The 18,542-nt window shown below is 47.7% G+C and overlaps 1 protein-coding gene across 1 annotated transcript in view; it reads left to right on the forward strand.

Annotated features, from left to right (window-relative positions):
- The window catches only part of LOC311596450 (uncharacterized protein), a 134,389-nt gene that overhangs the window by 4,062 nt on the left and 111,785 nt on the right, over positions 1-18,542 (forward strand). Inside the window, exon 2 of the mRNA XM_084779920.1 lies at positions 4,659-4,837. The gene's annotated coding sequence lies outside the window, so the exon portion shown is untranslated. The remainder of the gene's footprint in view (positions 1-4,658; positions 4,838-18,542) is intronic.

The raw sequence follows: 18,542 nt of genomic DNA on the forward strand, positions 1-18,542 counted from the left end.
GACCTTAGTGTCAGAGACATCGAGACCCAGGTACTTTGTCCTCCAAAATGGCCCACTCTTTCCTAAGTAGTGCTGGTTTCCTTTTGGTCTATCTCTTAGATAAAAACGATTTATTTTTTCAATTATGTGCACGTGGGGGGGGGGGGGAGGGTGGTTTATGCACGTGAGCGCAGTCTCACCTTGGAGGCCAGAGGAGGGCTTTGCTCCACCCCAACCCCCACCCCCAGGGGTTACTGAGTTGGACTTCTCGGGAAGAGCAGGAAGTGCTCTCACCCACTGAGCATCTCTCCAGCCTGCAACTCCACCCTCTTAAGTTCAAATTTCTGTGTTGGAGAGAATCAGCTCGTGTGTGCACACATTTGTCATTTTCATTTCTTGCTGATTTGTAATCATAGCCTCAGAGAGGGGGGAGAGGGAGAGAGAGAGAGAGAGAGAGAGAGAGAGAGAGAGAGAGAGAGAGAGAGAGAAGAGAGAAGAGAGAAGAGAGAAGAGAGAAGAGAGAAGAGAGAAGAGAGGAGAGAGGAGAGAGGAGAGAAGAGAGAGAAGAGAGAGAAGAGAGAGCCAGCGTGCGGGAGTGCAGGGCGCTGCGCTGCATCATGCTGAGCTCAGGAGCCCTTTCTCCTCTTCCTACCTTGTGGGGCAGAATCTGGCTGCTGGAACGCTTTTCTGTGGTGCCTTCTGAGATGGGGATAAACAAGGCTTTCTAGATCCCTGGCTGGCCTAGAACTCACTCTGTAGACCATGGATGAAACCAGGAAGGGCCTGTGTAGGCAAACACCACCACTAAGCTGTACCTTAGCCCTTGAAAGCTAGCCCGTTAGCTACCTTAGAAGCTCATTTGGCTTCAAGTATTATAATTGCAAGAGGCAGACTGTTGTGACTTTTCTTTAAACATTGTTTGGGATAAGTACATATTTTTACATAGTAAGGGCCAAACATCTCAAGAGTTTTTTAACTTCGTTCCCATCAAAAGGTTAATCCATTAACATGTTTCTCTTTATTACATTATTGCTACCCAAACCTGTAGAGGAACCATTTATAATAGCAAGAAATTGATAAATTATCTAGGAACAAAATTAAGAAGAAATATGCCCCAGGCTTACAAAGAAAACCTGAAGGCCCCACTGAGGAGCATGCAGGGAGACTGAGAAGCAGAGAGGAGCTTCCACCTAGTAGGGCAACTTCCTAGTGAGGTTCCCGCAGCAAAGAGTGCTCGAGGTTTGCTCCCCTGAGTTATTCCTAAGTTCAAAGCAAATTCCATGAAATAATAGCAGTCATTTTTCTGTTTTGTGTTTTAATAGACAAACAGTGCTGCAGTTCATGTAATTTAGAAAAGGGTGCTTTAGTTAAAAAATAAAGTTGGAAAGCTAGGCATGGTGTGATGCAAGCCTTTAATCCTAGCATTTGGAGGCAGGGGCATGCAGGTGTCTAAATTTGAGGCCAGCCTGGTCTATAGAGTTCCAGGACAATCAGGGCTACACAGGAAAACCTGATTGAGAAAGAAAAGGAAAGGGCATGTAAAAGTAACTTAATGCCAGGCATGGTGGTGCACACGTTTATCCCAGCACTTAAGAGGCAGAGGTAGGTGGATATCTGTGAGTTTGAGGCCAGCCTGATCTACACAGCAAGTTCCAGTACAGCCAGGGCTATCCCCCCCTTAACTCCTGAAGGAAAAAAAAATTTTTTTAATGCACAGAAGTGTATTCTAATGGTGCTGTTAAGGGTGTGTCACCATGTTCTAGAAGGAGGCATGAGGCATGGAGTAGGAAGCCTTTCAAGTTAGAACACCAAACACAGAAATGATAATGTGTGTATGTGTGTGTTTAGTATTGTGTAGGTGGAGGATACAGGAGGGACGTGTGCAGAGGTCAAAGGACAGCCCTGTGGAGCTGTGCCTCCCCTTCAGGTCACTAGTTTCCCAGTCCTTTACTCTCATCAGCACAAGATGCACATGTCTCCAAGCATTTCACTAATAGAAGGAGAAATTCAGAATGCATTTCAAAAGCAGAGGCGGGAATGTAGCACACCCCACAATCCCAGCACTCAAGAGGCTGAGGTGGTGGCACACGCCTTTAATCCCAGCACTCGGGAGGCAGAGACAGGTGGATTGCTGTGAGTTCCAGGCCAGCCTGATCTACAAAGTGAGTCCAGGACAGGCAGGGCTACACAGAGAAATGCTGCCTCAAAAGACCAAAAGAAAAAAGAAAGAAAAGAAAAAAAGCATTTTGTTTATTCATTTTCTCAAATGCAACGGAACCAGAGTAAACAGTTCCAGCACACACGAGACTTTGTTCCAGATGAGATTGCACAGCTGTAAGAAAGAACAACCTGGTTTTAAGAAGTGGGGCAAGGGCTGGAGAGACTTCCAGGTGGCTGACTTCAAGGACCTGGGTTCAATCCTTAGCACCCACATCAGAAGGCTCAAAACCACCTCCTGGGAGTCCAGCTCCATGGGACCTGATGCCCTCTTCTGGCCTCCTTGGGCACTCACAGGGACATGTACACACACACACACACACACACACACACACACACACACACACACACAGAGTAAATTAAAGTAATTTTAAAAGTCTGACAAATAAACCTATAGGTTAGACATTTACAAAACAAAACAGAAAGAATCCAAATTACGGGCTGGAGAGATGGCTCAGAGGTTAAGAGCACTGACTGCTCTTCTAGAGGTCCTGAGTTCAATTCCCAGCAACCACATGGTGGCTCATAAGCATCTATAGTGTGATATGATGCCCTCTTCTGCCCTGCAGGTGTGCATGCAGGTAGAGCACTGTATACATAATAATACATAAATAAATCTTTAATAATAAAAGAATCCAAATTACTAAAACTTTGAAAAAGACAACTGGCTTTTGATATTATCAGAGGGCAGACTGATCAATTAACAGTAGCCACACACCCAGAAACCTGTTGTTGTTAGGTGATTTCATTATGACTTTATCCAAAATGGATATGATATCACTGGGCCACTCTTTTTTCCTTTTCCTTTAAGTCAGAACAGATCTCCCTATGAGTCCCTGGCTGGCTCACAGAAATATTCTGCTTTCTTTGCGGGTGCTGGGATTAAAGATGTCGACCACCACACCTGGCAAGGCCATTCAGTCTTATGAAACCAACATTATCTGTGTGCTACACCACTGACTATATAGCCCATGAATGTTTGCACACGCACACACACATTTTTCATAATTTTTTGAATGCCTGCATAGTTTAGGATGATACTCAGGAAATACTGTGGCAGTGACAAGCTTGAAGGCGGGGGTGGTGCCTGCCCCGTGGCGTCTGGTCCCTGCAGCAGCTGCGTAGGGATCGTCTGCTGTGGATTATGTTATATGTTATGTATGTGGATTGTATGTTATGTGTCAGTCTCTGTTAGCTATGTGAGTTTGGTCCTCATTTGCCTTGGGCTTGTACAGCCTCCTGAGGGAAGATCTGAGATGAGAGCCTGCTGTGTTTAAGACTCTCCGGTCGGACTCTGTCTCCTGCAGCCAGTGGCGGCTAATCACTAGCTGGTGTGAACAACCCGGAATGACAGCGGAAACTAATTATCCACCACCCCTTACAGGAAGCGGGAACAAATGCTACCATAGCCTGGGACTAGGTGACCAGATGTGAAAAAAATTAAAAACATTTATCATGATGCACGTGGTTTTTTATAGACCAAGCATTATGATGTGTGAAAACAGAGCTGGATCATGTCCACCAAAAATGAATTAATAAATGTGTGGGTAAAGTTAGTGCACGCTTTGGAAGGCAGGAACTTAATCGAAAGCTTTCCAGTCCATGGCGTGTTTGTAAATGGAGCGATCTCCACAGGTGTCCTGCAGAAGCCAAGGCGATTCCTTCATGTTTTCTTAAAAGGCAGGAATACTTATTCCCTTCCAAGCTATGTGAATACATTTTATTTTTATATTTATTTAATTACTTGTTTATTGCAGTGTGTCAGGGATTGAACATAGGACATCCCCTGTGCTGGGTAAGCACTGACTACCTAGCTACACCTTAGCCTTAGAAAACTTGATTTTAAAATTCTGGCACCTATATTATTATTTATTGTTGATGTACAAAGATTGGTATATTCCATTTTAGTTTTTCATTTTGAAAACCCTCTAACCTATTTAAAGAATATATAACATGTATATGTGTTAGTACTGGGGAAATCCCCCCCCCCTTTGTGTGTGTGTGTGTGTGTGTGTGTGTGTGTGCGCGTGCGTGCGCACGCCAAGTTTTCATTTATTTACTTATTTAGTATATATACAGTGCTCTGCCTGTATGTACACCTGTGCACCAGAAGAGGGCACTAGATATCATCATAGATGGCTGTGAGCCACCATATGGTTGTGGGAATTGAACTCAGGACTTCTGTAAGAGCAGACAGTGCTCTTAACCTCTGAGCCGTTTCTCCAGTACCGACCCCCCATTTTTTTGTTTTTCCTTTTTTCCTTTTTTATTTTTTTCCTGAAACAGAGTTTCTTAGTGTAGCCCTGCCTGTCCTGGACTCACTATGTCAATCAGGCTGGCCTCGAACCCAGAGATCTGCCTGCCTCTGCCTCCCCAGTGCTGCGATTAAAGGTGTGCGCCGTCAGTGCCAAGCTAAGCCTTTTTTTCCCAATTGTTTTTATAACTTATATAATTGCCTGCAGGTGTCCTATGTGTCACACGTGTGCCTGGTACCCTTGGAGGCCAGAAGAGGACTTTGGATGGTCTGGAACTGGAGCAATAGCCAGTCACTGGCTGCCCTGTGTCTCTGGGAATTCTTCCCTCGGGCTTGTAACTGCTGAGTATTTCTCCCGCCACCCTAAAGACAGGGAGGTGAGCTCAGGTATGATGACTTCATTGCTCCCAGAGTGATTTTGTTTGTTTTAACTTTTTAAAAATTATGGGTATGTTTCCTTTGCTTTTTTTTCACTCTGTAGCTGAGGATGGTATGCGAATTCACCCCAAACTCATGACAGTCCTGCTGCCTGAGCCTGCGGAGTTCAGGGCTCTCCTAGGAGGCAGGGCTAGAACCCAGGGCTGTGTGCAAGCGCTGTGCCCACTGGGCTGCACGGCCAGCCCAGGACTCCTGAGCAGTCTCCTTTCTTCTGTTCGTCGATACAAACCCCAGACATCCTATCACTTCTGGATGAGCAGTGATGACTAACGCTCTAGCTTGCCTGTCAGGAGGTCTGACAAAATGGCTGACTTACCAGGGGTGGGCAGTCCAGAGTCATACACCCAATGGGCTTTCCCTAGCTGTTTTCTGCTTCTAGGGCTAAGCTTTTCTTCACAGAACAATTACATTTTGTCCTTAGTTGGGACTTTAGTGCTGTCCGTTCTAGTTGCCCGTTATTAGGTAAAGAGATAAAAGCCCTGCTTTGCTGAGTCCTGGACACTCATTTCCGTTCTTCGTGCTGGCACCTGACACACTATGCGCTCGCTCTGTCCCTGGTTGTTTGGCTTGATTGAAACACATTCAGTCTCTGCTCTTTTTTGTTGTTGTTGTTTTTGGTTTTGGTTTTGGGAATTAGATAGTCACTGTGACCAAATGTGCCACAGAATTTAACAGAAGAAATTTTTATTTTGTCGCATGATTCAAGTGGACATGTGTGCCCCCTCAAATAGATAAATACTTTAAAAAGACAAAAGCTTTTATTTTTTCTTCCTTCCTCTCTTCTTTCTTCTTCCTACCTCTCCCTCCCTCCCTCCCTTCTTTCCTCCCTCCCTCCCTCCCTTCTTCTGGCAGAGTTTCTCCTGTTGCTTCCACACTGAGCGTTCCAGGCTAGGTGTTCTGTAAGCGTTGCTGGTTCTCCTGCCTCTGTCTTCTGGCTCTTCGCAGGAGTGCTAGTGTTATAGGTGCACACCACTGCATGGGAACAAGTTCTGGGGGTCAAACTCAGGTCAGGCTTGTGCCCATCTCAAGAAGGGATCTTCAGTAAGTGGAAAGAAATTACACTGTGCTCATGAAAACAGAAACAAGAGCGTTTTGTTTTGTTTTGTTTTGTTTTTGTTTTTGTTTTCTGGACAGGATCTCTCAGTGTAGCCGGGGCTGTCCTGGACTCACTTTTTGTAGACCAGGCTGGCCTTGAACTCACAAGAGATCCACCTGCCTCTGCCTCCCAAGTGCTGGGATTAAAGGCGTGCACCACCACGCCCGGCTCTAGAAACAATTTTTTAACTTGGCACTTTAAGTTTGTACACAGAATGCAGGCTTGACTGCCTCACCTGTGTGAGCTGTGTGTGGTGTTCAGTGCTGTCCTGCTGCTACAGCCATGGCTTGTTCTGTAGTGTGTGTCACCCTAACAAGAAAGTGGAGCCGCTTTAGGTCAGGTTCACGTCAGAACAGGGATGGTTAGCTGCGGTTTTCAAAAATTACTTCTTATTTTTTGCTTTTTGGGATTTTTGTTTTGTTTTGTTTTGTTTTTTCGAGACAGGGTTTCTCTGTGTAGCCCTGGCTATCCTGGACTCACTTTGTAGACCAGGCTGGGATTAGAGGTATGCATGTGCCACCTCACTCGGCTACTTTTTATTTTTTGAGACAGGATCTCACTGTATATCCTGGCTGGTCTGGAACTCACAGAGACGCTCCACCTGCCTTGGCCTCCTGAGTGCTAAGATTAAAAGTACGCATGCCACCATACCTGGCCTCTGGCTCACAATTTTTAACTTTAGTATAATTTAGCCTTAGAGTAAAAAATCTAAGAATAGTACAAAGAAATCCCATAAACTCTTTTCCACCCAGACTCTCCAGTTTGCTCGTGGTTTTCTACACACATGTACATGGGTGCAATGTATACCCTCCTCCCCCCTTAGAAAAATTATTGTTTATTTTTGTGTGCAGGCATAGGAAGGCACCGGGGCCTGAGGAGGCCACAGAGGGCATCGGGGCTAGAGGAGCTGCGATAACAGACTGAGAGCCACCAGTGGCTGCTGGGAGCAGAAGGGAGCCCTCTGGCTTAGGTTGTACCTGTTGTTCATGACATGGCCTGGGATTTTACAGCTCTTCTTCCAGCTTGGCATTGTCTGATGGCTTCTCACACTTAGATTAAAACTCTGCATTCTTGACGGTCACATTCCTAAAGCAGCCTTAAGCTCTTCCCAGTGTCAACCCCAGTCACAGGGCGAGATGGCGTCTTCCAAAACCCTCTGCTATGGGTGTTATTTTTACCTTTGCAGGTTAAAAATCTATCAAATGTATCGATATGTGTGGACGTCCTGTCCTTCAGTCCTTCATCCTGTGCCTCCGCGCTCTGTCCTGTCTTCTCCACTTTTCTGCGTGTTCTGCAGTGGGAAGAGTGTCTCCTTCAGTTGTCTGTGTTGCTTTGTTTACTTACAGAAGCATGGGCCTCCGGGGTCCTGGTTTATTTAGTGCACTGGTAGCTCATCATTACTACTATTATTATTATTCTCACATTTACCGAGAGGGAGTTTCTCAAACTGGTTTATTAAGTTTATTCTTTGACGATTTCAAACCTACACGCTGCATTCTGATTACCCTCGGCTGCCTTCCATCTCAGCCTCCCACGCAGGTCAACCCCTCCTCCTCTCTGTGAGTCCCTCTGTTGTGTTCATGTCTTTTCTCTTAAGATTTAAAACGCTGTATGTGTATGAGTGTTTGGTCTGAATGTGGCGTGTGCTCCACACGTGCCTGGTGCCTACAGAGGGCAGCCGAGGGCGAGGGATCCCTTGGCACAGCAGTCAGGATGGCTGTGAGTGAGCGCACGTGGGCGCTAGCAAGGGGACCTGGGTGCTCTACCAGGGCAGCAAATGCTCTTACCCCCAGCCCCCTCAGGCCTTTTTGTTTTGTTTTGTGACTCACTGAATTTTACCACAGTGGCTCCTGTGACCTTGGGCGTGGGACCATTCACTGACACTGGTAGACTCAGCAGTGGGGACCCCGTTGGGAGTGAGGACTGCCCCTCGCCAGCACCGTCCAGGAGCCAGTAGCTCCTCAGCTGGCTCCCGTATCCTTTCCCGCCATTCTTAGGAGATGGTTTTAGTGTCTGCTTCAGAGCAGGCTCCGTTTCCCTGCTCCAGCCTTGAGACCCTGGACTTAGTCATTTACCCAGCAAGCACCAGCTCTTCTCAGTGGAAAAGAGATTGTTTATAGACACCAGGGTGGGCTCCAGGCTTCAGCGTTGCTCCTAAACCATCAGTGCCTCTGGGTTTCTCAGCAGAACTACACACACACACACACACACACACACACACACACACACACACATGCACACAGACATGGACACACACACACACACACACACACACACACACACCTTCATATATTGAAAATCGTGAATCCAAGCCGGGCATGACGGCGAGCAGCTGTATGTAAGTTATAATTCTAGTACTTAGAAGACAACCAGGAAATTGGGAGTTTGAGGCCATTCTGGGCTACATGGATTAAAATGTAGGTGAACACAATCTGGAAAAGGTGTGTGTGTAGGTGTAGGTGTGAGAAAGGGAACATACACTTATTCTGATGCTTCCAATTTCAGTTAAACACTACACACACACTTGTGTTTCCACTGCTGATGCGTGTCTCTCTCCTGGCCATGAGACCTGCTTCCTGTTCCCTCGAGGTAACTGGCACTTAGTCCAGCAGGCAGGTCACTGCGGTAGCAGGCCTGCGCTGACAGTTAAGTTGGCTGTGTCCTCCCGTTGCTCTGAGGGTGGCGGTCTGAGCACCTCATGCAGTTAGCTCTGCCCCCCATGCCCCTCGCTGACTATTACTCTCTTTGCTGTTGTTGTTTTGTTATTGTTGTTTGTTTTTTGTTTTTTTGAGACAGAATTTCTCTGCGTAGCCCTGGGTGTCCTGAATTCTTGGCTATCCTGGACTTTGTAGACCAGGCTGGCCATGAACTCACAGAGATCCTCCTGCCTCTGCCTCACCAAGTGCTGGGACTACAGGCATGCGTCACCACGCCTGGCTGACTATTCCTCTTTTGAGTTACATTTAAGGTTTTTGGTTTTTTAAATTTGTATTCCATACTGTGCCTCTCCCCCATTCTTTTGACTCTACAGTTTTTTTCTTGCATTTCTACATTTAGCACAACTCCAAAGTCTGCACTAAGTGAAAAGTTCACCCAGCTGGCAGCCGAACCCACAGATTCCACCCTGTGGTCAGTGCTGGAGGCGGGAGTGTTATGAGTTCCAGGTCTTACTCAGCTACATAGAGGGTTAGAGGCCTGGGCTACATGAGCTCTTGTCTTTAAAACACAAAACAAAACAAAAAACTCAACCCAACAACAACAAAAACTGTGTTCTGTATTCCTTGTGTTTAGGGCTTATTTCTGGTAATAATAATAATAATAATAATTTAGAAAATTCTTTATATCAGGTTATAGAAGTCTTACTTATTTTTACAATTGTATATTACTGTTACCAGGATTTTAAGGATCAAAGCCTAGGACCTGGCAGCCCTGACAAGCTAGGCTTGTCCACCATAAGCCAATTGAAGTGACAAATAGAGGAAAGGCAGAGGAAGGATATTTATTCAGTGTGCACATTTGGAAAAGGAACAAATACAGAGGTCCAGTGGTCCCATATCTTCAGGCTTTTGACGTGAAACTTAGGCTTACACGGCGCACCTAAGTATCCCTGGGCAGGGTGTGTCTTCAGCATCATTTGGGCCATCACTCTCTTGCAAGGTGGGCTGGGAGGGTCCACATCCTTCTCTGGCTGACTTCACTGTCCTCCTAGGTAAGATTCCTGCGGAAATTCCAGTTCTTTGGGACCTATTGTCTCCACAGTCAGATAGCCAAAGGGAAGGGCTCAGGCGCCTGTTAGGGCTTCCTCCCTCCTTCCAGTGTGTTATGGTACTTCAGGCTTCCAAGGACCACCTTCTAGTTAACCCTTTCTTATCTCTGAAGGTTGGAGCTGCTGCCGTGAGCTATCACACTCATGGGTATTTTTCATCACCGCAGGTACATCCTTGGGAATACCTCTTCTACACTGCTTTGTCAGAAATAAGTGCACTGCGCTGGCGAGGTGGCTCAGGGTGTGGGGTACCTGCTCCAAGCCTGACATCAGGGCAGGAGGAGAGAACCAACTCCTGTAAATTGTTACACACACACACACACACACACACACACACACACACACACACACTGAACAAATGTGGCATGGGGAAGCTTCCAGGCTAGGAGTGTATCTCAGTTAGTCAAAGAGTTTGGTCTCTAGCACATTCCTGTAATCCCTGCACTGGGAGGGCGAGGCCGGAGGATCTGAAGGTCAAGGTCAATTTGGGTGAGTGTGTGAGGGATTCGAACCCCTTCTTCCTCCCTCCCTCTCTCTCATCTATCTAGCTATTCTCTCTCTCTCTCCCTCTCCCCCCCTATATATACATATCAAGATCACCTATCACAAGATGTTTTCTGAGCCTGTTGTAATAAACTAAAATTAATCAATTAAAACAATGTATATGAAGTTGGTGAGTTTAAGGTCTACCAGACCTAAGTAGATGATACATAGATAGATAGATAGATAGATAGATAGATAGATAGATAGATGATAGATAGATAAGTGCGGTCTTGTTAAATACACCACATTCCACTTCCCTAGCATTGTGTCTATTGCTAGTGGAAATCTCCCTCCCTGGTCAATCAGAATTTGACCCCATCAGAGCTGGGCCAGATCCTGTCCTGGGATCTAGGACGAGGACCCAGTCGCCTCCAGTAGAAACTCAAAGTCGGTGCCCTCCCGGTGACCTTTAGCCACGTGCCAACCAATGCGAGAGAATCTAAATTCTGTTTCTCCTGGGATATTATTGCCTGCTCGGCTCACAGAGGACACAGCAATCTTAGGACTCCCTCTCTCACCTGTACCTGTCAGCTGTGAGCCAGGGCTCCCTTTGCCTTGCTTAGTTCAGAGAGCTCAGGAGACACATTTATTTGCCCACTTGCTTTTATAGAGGGTACCATGAAGGACACTAACGAACAGCTAGATCATGGGTTCTCAGTCTGAGGGTGGAGACTCCTTTGTGGGGTCACCTGTGACCATTGGAAAACACAGACATTTACATTACAATTCCTAACAGTAGCGAAATTACAGTTATGAAGCAGCAACAAAAATAATTTATGGCTGGGGCTTGCCACAACACGAGGAACTGTGACACCGGGTCCCAGCGTCAGGGAGGCGGAGAAGCACTAAGGTAGAAACAAGGGGTGCAATGGATTGAAAGCCTCTCCCTCCCGCAGGGCCGCACTGCCCTCGAGAGAGCCCCTCCCCAGAGCCCTGCCCTATTGGAGCAGCCTTTAATGTGTATTGTCAAAAACAAAATGACAGTGATTTTGTCATAGTGTAATTGGCTTCAGTTGAGATTCATGAATGAACAGTCCCTGTTTTCCTGAAGGCAACGAGAAACTGCTTCTCCTACTCCCCTGGGCAGTGCAGAGCCCTGGGGTTTGTGAGGTAGGAACAAGGAAACAGAACAGAACACCTGATTAACATCAGGTTAAACCCGATCACTTCTTGTGAGGGTTAAAGTGGAGAGCACTTCCTCATGGAGGAGACTGGAACCTCTGCTTTAAGGGGGAAACTGGTCTGCCCGGAAACTGCTTTAAGGCTTTCCAGTTGGAGCTGGGATGAGTGGCTCTGTTCTGGTTTGGTCTGGAATGAGAGCTCCCGGAAGTCATGTTTGCTGCGAAGCTCCGACTCCTCACCTGGGCCCCGTGAGGCAGCGCTGGAGGAGCAGGTGGAAGTCGGACGCCTGTGTTCCACTCTCACTGTCCCCTGTGCTTTGCTGAAGGCAAAGAGCTGAGTGGCGCCCTCTGTACTCTACGAGTGAGTAACCCCAGGACAAAGCTCTCCTTTCCTCAGATGAGGCAGTTATCAGTGAAGGTGAGGCTGCTGCCTGGGGAATGGCTGTGTCCCTTCAAGCAATAAAGACTTCTTTAATTACCATGGAGAAAAGGACGGACAAGCCACACCCAGACCAGGACTCTCGTCACTCACCCCTCTCATCCCCGCCCCTTCCTCCATCTGAAGCTCAAGCAGGTGCCTGAAGAAGGCCAGCCCTTCCCTCCGCTTCCTACCATGGTTGTTTGATTGTCCATGGCAGAAGCCTTGGCTGAGCCCAGTTTGTTGGGGCAGCAGCAGCCTGAGTGCAGTTACCTTAAAACTCTGGGAACAGTGTGTTGGGCCTTGGTACAGAGCTCAGCCCAAATGACCTGCTCTGGTTGTGGGGGAGTAGGCGTGGGTACCAGGGTTGTTAGGGTCAACCCCTGGAAGTCCTTAGCAAGACCTCAGCTGCCTGTCCTCAGTGAAAGAGAAAACTAAGTTATTTCAAGTAGCTGTGCTGGAAAGGAAACAAAGAGGCCTGGTAAACCCTGCTCCTACCCCAAGCGCATCCTTAGGGCCCTGACACAAGGTTTAGGCTTAAATAGAGGGCAAGAAGTATGCATCTTTTTTGTTTGTTTGTTTGTTTTTCAAGACAGGATTTCTTACTTTGTAGACCAGGCTGGTCTCGAACTCACAGAGACCCACCTGCCTCTGCCTCCCAAGTGCAGGGATTACAGGTGTGTGCCACCACAGCACCAGTCCGTGGTGTGCATTATTAAATAGCCCTGGTCAAGGTGTGGTCCTGCTCATCACTGTCAGTCATTGTCCCGACTCCTGCTTCCAGGTCTGTTCAAGTTGTCATCTTTTCCCCAGAGAAAGGTCTCACCCCACTGCTGACACCAGGGCCTGTTCCTTTCCCGGCCATGAGCCTCCTGGGAAAGTTCCAGTTCCTTGCAGCCGTTGTCTCAGAAAATAAGCAGGGGGAGGGGCACGTGTCTCTCTTTAGAAGATCCTCTGATGGTGATGATCAGCCTGGCCTCCAACCCCTCCTCCAAGACTGAGGAAGTTTAGCTGAAACCTGCAACCCTCCAAATTGTGACTGGGTGGTTTCCGCAGATGTGCACCTGGGCTGTCCAGGAGTCCAGCCGTCCCTCAACCAGTACCATGGGGAAAAATACCTTTGGAAAGTCCACGGCTTTTTGTTTTGTTTCTTTGTTTTGGTCTTGTTTTGTAGTTGTGCACCAGTAAATGAATGGCAAATGTCTGCTCACAACGGCACAGTGGAGAAATCTGGCTCACAGATGTAGAAATGCGCCTGTTGAGTCCCCTCCTCCCTGACCAGACCCTCAGGGCCTGCTGCACGTCCAGCCCCGTGCAGTGCAGATGTACTTCATGTTATCGTTCACTGCAATATTAGGATTACTGATGACTTATGATAAAGTGAATGGATGGGGGTGGGGCAATGGCTGAGCTGCTGAGAGGACTTGTTGCTCTTAGGAAGGGCGGGGGTCAAGTGATCCGTGGCTACCTGCAATTACAGCTCCAGGGGACTGGACACCCTCTTCTGGCCTCCATAGATACTGCATATGACACACATACACACACATACACACACACACACAGACACACAGACACACACACAGACACATTGACAGACACACAGACACATATTGACAGACAGATAGACAGACACACATAGATAGACACACAGATACCCACACACAGAGACACACACAGACAGACACACACAGACAGACACACACACATAGACAGACAGACAGACAGACAGACAGACACACACACACACACACACACACACACACACACACACACACACTTTTCCAAAAGGGTTGGGAATATAGCTCAGTGGTAATTTGCCTCGCTAGCAAACCCAAAGCCTGGATTGACCTCCAACATTGAGTGGGAGGAAAGAGAATCATAATTAACACAGATAGTTAGGACGAGATACACAATTAATTAGGCTGCAGCTTGAAAGATTTTGTTTCTGTGTCAGCATCTAAACATCAGCGCTGCAGGCCGGGGCGAGAGACCCAGGCTGTTCACTCTAGCACCACTCTTGTCTTGACAGCTACTAGTTGGCCTTCCCGCTTTCCTCTGCAGCACTAGAGATGAAACATGTGTCTCCTACACATCAGGCAGATGTTCTGTCACTGAGCTGTTAATTGTCACTACCTCAGCTTTTCAAAGGCCTGCTAGTGCCACACAGCAACAGTCCAGCCACGGCGATGCCACGCATATGCCAGTGGCTTCTAAGAGTGTTTTGCTCAGTGGCCTCTTTTTGTTTTTGTTATGTTTTTGGGGGGACTGGGTTTCTTTCTGTTGTCCTTGCTGTCCTAGAACTTGAATTTGTAGACCAAGCTGGCCTGGAACTCACAAAGATCCCCCTGCCTCTGTCTCCTGAGGGCTGGGATTAAAGATGTCCACCACTTCTACCCCTATGGAGGCCCATTAGGGAAAAGTGTTTCTCCGACCTGGGTGAAGACTAAACGTTCTAAACTACCTAAAACAAAAGAGTTAAAATCCAGTCAGCTGGGCCATAACTCCTCAGGAGGCCAGGTACAGACGTAGACTCACTGCGCGTAGGAGGCAGGAGGAAGAGGCTGGGAGTGGAAGCAGAGGCAGGCACATCTTCCTGAGTTCCCCAGCAGTGCTCAGAGGACTGTTCACCCACAGTCAGCACTTAACCCTGGAAGGGCTTCTGGCCTGAGGCAGGGTTTATAGGGACTGACTGCTTTTTGCTGCTTTTAGCCAAGTCCTATGAGACCACTATACCTGGGCAGGACAGGTTGAAAGCGGATCGCAATGGGATCCCAGTCTTCCGCAGTAAAACTGCTTCCGGTCTCCCTTCACCGAAGGGCAATAACCGGAACAGCAAAGCTCTCTTTCCTGCTAAGGCTGTTGCTCTGCGTGACCACGTCAGAGCATCCATTAGCCCAGCAGCACTCAGCCCTCCTAACGCTGCGGCCCTTTGATACAGTTCCTCAGGTTGCAGTGGCCGCCAACCATAAACTTATTTTCATTGCTGCTTTATAACTGTAATTTTGCTAGTGTCATGAATTGTAATGTAAATAATTTTGGAGGCAGAGGTTTGCCAAAAGGGTCTACAGCCACAGGTTGAGAACCTCTGCATTAGAACAAGGTAAGTGTGAGGCTTTCCCTGATGGTTGGAGTGGTAAACCCACAAGATCTACAGCAGTGGTCGGTCAGTTGGCCAAAAGACTCAATAAAAGGATTGGATGGAGCCAGACACAGGTGCACGCCTTCAATCCCAGCACTCAGGAGGTAGAGGCAGATAGACCTCTGAGTTTGAGGCTAGCCTGGTCTTAGCTCCTGTGTGTGCATTCTGTTCTCTTCCTCCAGCATGCATGCATGCATGTAAAAGCAGGCCAGTATCAACAGCATATTACAAGCTCAGTCATTCCCCATGTTTATTTTTTGATTAAAAAAAATGTTTGCCAGGCATGGTGGTGCACGACTTTAATCTCAGCCCTAGGGAGGCCAAGGTAGGTGGATTGCTGTGAGTTTGAGCCCAGCCTGGTCTACAAAGTAAGTCTAGGACAGCCAGGACTATCACACAGAAAAACTCTGTCTCAAAAAACCAAAAAGAAAAAAATATATTTATTTTGCCAGGCAGTGGTGGCATACACCTTTAATTCCTGCAATTGGGAGGCAGAGGTAGGCAGATCTCCAGGTTCAAGACTAACACAGTCTACAGAGGGAGTTCCAGGGCAGCCAGAGCTACACAGAGAAACCCTGTCTCAAAACACACACACACACACACACACACACACACACGTAAGTAGTAAGAGAAGTCTGAGTTTGTGAATAACTTTGGATTCAGTTTCTTTGCAACATTGCAGAGAAAAGAGTTGTTAGCTTTTTGGAGCCCTATATTTTGTCTCTCTTTACCAATAGCCCACAGAGCAGATCCTATCAAAAGACAGGAGCTAGGGAAGGTGGGGAGGGGGAGGCTGCAGCCTTCTACCTGGATCACATCCATTATCAGCATGGTCACTTGGTGCTTCCACATGCAGGAATAATGACAGCAGCAGTGGCAGCCACATGTCACATGCAAGGCAGACACCAGCTTTCCTGAACATCAGGCTGTCCTAAGTCCCAGCTCCAAGCGTATCCACTGCTCAGAGAGTTCTGGCTCCCTGCCACCACCTCTGTAGCTAGCCTCTTCCGCCAGGCCCTGGCCTTGCTGAGCAGAGGCAAATCACACACTCCTTTCTCCCTCATAACAGATACAATGTCTTTGAAAGATCCCTACGTTTCCTTGGGATGAGCTGATTCTGTTTCCTGAGTCCTTCTATCCCAGGGTGAGGATGATCTCCTCAGGAGGAGGGAGGACGTGGCGAAGGGAAGTGCTCTTTCAGATAGGAAGAAGCCCCAGCTTCTATCTGGGGCTGCTGGAGACAGGAAGAGAGGGGACACCAACTACAGCTCCTAACTTCTCTTTCTGGGTTAAGATGAGGTCATGAAGCACAGTCAAGGCAGACAGTCATTTCCCAGAGTCACCAGGCCCAAAAGCTCTCACAGGTCTCAGACTGGAGAAGACCGGTAGGGACCGCCTTGCGAACAGAAGTTTTGTGATCCCTAAGGAGACAAGGGTAAGAGACTTGAGCAAGGGCGTGGGTGGGCCTGCTGTGCAAGGGTGAGGCTGCGCCATGGGCTCAGAGCACCTGAAGGTGCCAGGCCACAAGGCACTGACCAAGCCATGCATTACTTCATAAGCCTTCACCCACAGGCCAAGCAGTAGCCAAGCTGAGGGGGCGGAGGCAGTTGCCGCTGAGGAGATCTGAGACAATGCACCATTAAAATACCTTTATCCCACAGGCCTGGCCAGGACTTAGTCAGGCACTTTCTCCCGGAACAAGGAAGAGGTGGAAAGTAAATTTAAGGGACAGAGTATGGATTTTATCTGAGGTAGTTTACTCAACCAGATTATTTAACTGGCCCTAGTAATGAGTGAACTGTGAATGGATCAAATGTTTGCACTGAAATTAGCTTGAATTAGTGGGAAGAAATGGAACTATTACTAAAAGCAGCCAAATGTAGGGGCTGGAGAGATGGCTCGATGGTTAAGAACACTGGTGGTTCTTGTAGAAGATCTGAGTTCAGTTCCCAGGCCCTAAATGGCAGCTCACAGCCATTTGTAACTCAATCATGAGGTCCAGTGCCATTTGTCACTAGGCACACACATGGTACACCTACATACATGTAGGCTAATGCTTTATACACACAAAAACATTTTTGGTTTTGTTACATAGTTTCTCACTTTGTTAAATTAATTATTTTTGTTTTATGTGCATCGGTGTTTTGCCTGTATGTATATCTGTGTCAGGTCCTGCACAAGGAGCCACAGACAGTTGTAAGTGACCATGTAGGTGCTGGAAATCCGAGCCTAGGTCCTCCGGATGAGCAGCCAGTGCTCTTAACCATCGAGCTGTCTCTCCAGCACTGAGACAGCGTCTCTCCATGTAGACCGAGCTGTCCTGGAACTCATATGTAGGCCAGGCCACCCTCAAACTCACAGAGATCCTCCTGCCTCTGCCTTCTGAGTGCTGGAATTAATGGTGTACCACCATGTACAGCTTTCAAAAAGTTTTTTAATTACTAAAATTTAGTTTTAATACCTCAATTCTTTGCAATTCCCAAATCAGATAAAGCTTCAATCCCTACAGTAGAATAAGAGAATAAGTTTTTAATAAGCCAACCAGCTTTAGAGACAGAAAAGGGATGAGGAACATAGAAACAAGGAAACCAAAGCGATGGGTCGTTGTTTGAGTACTCCTTGTAAGGATGGACACAGAAGGCTTTACAGTTAGTCTTGTGGTAAAGAGGAAGAAGACACCACCACCTCTCTCACTACCAAAGGAACTGAGTCAAAGCCGCCGTTTGATTTGCTCAGTGTTGCAGAGCGACCAAGCAGATGAGAAACAGGATCCATCATGTGTCACCTTCCTAAGTGTGCCACTTGTTTCCAAGGAGTTACCTTGGGGCCCCACCGGAAGCAGCCTGTGAGAGCAGCCCTACGCCACACTGCCCAACTCCCACTGCTGATTATTTGGCCCTGAAAGCAGAGATCCTGACATCTACTTTGGGGCACAAAGTAAATTTAAAAACTGGCAGCGACAGTGTGTTAAGAGGGAGCATGGGAGCTGGATGAAAAGACAGAACCACAGTTTAACTGCTGCTCTCATAGCAGGCTGGGGTGGGGGGGAGGGGGATGGGGGCCGGCAGGGTCGGCTGAAGGATCCCGACTTCAGGGTGTGAATGCTCCCCTGCAGGGTCAGAGCCGAGTGGCTAGCAGGATCCTCCAGCTGAAAGCACCATTATCCTTCAAGACAGTGTACTCTGCCTGAGTGGGAAAGAGGCTGGCCAAGGCAGGCTACAAAGGGTGACAGCCTCTTCCCGTTGCCTGGCCACACGTGTTGCAGTGCAGCTTTCCAGAGGATCATAGGCTGAGGGAGGGCCCTTTGTCAGAAGCCCCTCCCACCCAGCCACTCTCAGAGCTGCTTCCAGAGACTGAAAACATTCTGGTGGCTTCTGCTGAACAAAGCAGGACGACAAAGCAGGAAGGCACATCCCTATATTCTGTATAGCCTTTCCGGTGGTTTATTCTTAAATATTTGATAGTAAACTTTCTGTCATAAGTATTTCATGTGCAGCCCCCTCAAGCACTTTAAAAACATGTTGTTTATGTGGGGGAGGTCTCTGAGGGAGACGTGCACTTGGGCTACAGG

This window comes from Acomys minous (assembly GCF_964271855.1).
Source record: "Acomys minous genome assembly, chromosome: 4".
NCBI lineage: Eukaryota > Metazoa > Chordata > Mammalia > Rodentia > Muridae > Acomys > Acomys minous.